Source organism: Rhincodon typus, chromosome 21, assembly GCF_021869965.1.
Source record: "Rhincodon typus isolate 14 chromosome 21, sRhiTyp1.1, whole genome shotgun sequence".
In the NCBI taxonomy this organism is placed as follows: Eukaryota; Metazoa; Chordata; class Chondrichthyes; order Orectolobiformes; family Rhincodontidae; genus Rhincodon; species Rhincodon typus.
The window spans coordinates 41,428,924-41,430,426 of NC_063352.1; the positions used below are offsets into that span (position 1 = coordinate 41,428,924).

At 48.8% G+C, this 1,503-nt stretch overlaps 1 protein-coding gene across 1 annotated transcript in view; it reads right to left on the reverse strand.

Moving 5' to 3' along the window:
• tnrc18 (trinucleotide repeat containing 18) overlaps positions 1-1,503 on the reverse strand; it is a 157,378-nt gene that overhangs the window by 69,016 nt on the left and 86,859 nt on the right. The window lies entirely within an intron of this gene.

Below are 1,503 nucleotides of genomic sequence, written 5' to 3' on the forward strand. Positions count from 1 at the left end.
TAGCATTGGCTGGAGAGGGTAGCATTGGCTGGAGAGGGTAGCATTGGCTGGAGAGGGTAGCATTGGCTGGGGAGGGTAGCATTGGTTGGGGAGGGTGTCATGTATTCGCAGTGGAATTGCACATAGCTATTCTCACCAGTGAACATCAACAAGTTCAGTTCAACTATAAATGGAAAATGATCCCTCCACAAGCATTTTATGACCACTTGACTGAACTGTTCATAGTGGCTCAGTGGTTAGCACTGCTGCCTCACAGCGCCAGGGACTTGGGTTCGATTCCATCCTCTAGCGACTGTCTGTGTGGAGTTTGCACATTCCCCCTATGTCTGTCTGGGGGTTTCCTCTGGGTGCTCCAGTTTCCTCCCACACTCCAAAGATGTGCAGGTTGGGTGGACTGCCCGTGCTAAACTGCCCATTTTGTTGAGGGATGTGCAGGCTAGGTGGATTAGCTAGATGGGAAATGCAGGGTTACAGAGATAGGGTAGGAAGATGGGTCTGGGTGGGATGCTGTTTGGACAGTCAATATGGGCTCGATGGGCCAAATGGCCTTCTTCCACACTGTAGAGATTCTATGAGGTGCAGTCAGTTCATTCACAGGATGTGGGTGTCATTGGTTGAACCAGCATCTATCATCCATGCCTAATCGCCTTTACTCTTGGCTGAGGAGCCTCTTTACCTGGCACAGCTAGATCCTTCAAGAACTCTCTGCCTTGGATATAATCTGGTGCTCTGAGTGAACACAGCATTGGATGAAGAACTGAGTGATCAAGGGGGTATCTGCATTGATTTCCTACCTTCAGCCCCAGTGATCCCCTGAAGGGATTCTCCCTCGAACTGTTAATGATACTTATTTGAGAGGGTTTCTGTGCTGAGGTGGTCCCACAGTTGCCCGGAGAGTTGCCTAGTCCAGTGAGACTGCTCAGCAATGAGCTGCCTGCTTGTGGATTCAGGCAGCTCAGAGGCTGTGTCTGGGAAAATTGCAGACAGCTTCCACCATCAGGATTGGGAAAGCTGGGATAATGTGCTAAAAAGTATTAGGAACGTGGGTGAACGTTCCAGATCTAACTGTCAGATCCAGGGCAACAAATATTTTCTAATTAACCTGCTTGGAGATGTTAGTAAACACCTTTGAAGCAAGGTGGGCTTGAACCCAGACCTCCTGGCTCAGAGGTAGGGATGTCATCAAAAGTTTAATTGTCATTGTCAGCAAAGTGAGCTCAAAACAGCACACAGCCATGGGACTTGGACCCTCGACCCTCAGGTTAAAAGTCTGATATGCTACTGACTGAGCTACTGAAGCTCCAAAGATCCAGGCCGATAGCTCCAGCACTACTGATACCATGAATCAACCATGTGTGAGTGAGTGAGTGAGGAAAGTCAAGAACAATCACAATAGTAACCGAGAGTGAGAGATAGTAGGAACTGCCAATGCTGGAGAATCTGAGATAACAAGGTGTAGAGCTGGATGAACACAGCAGGCCAATCAGCATCAGAGGAGCAGGA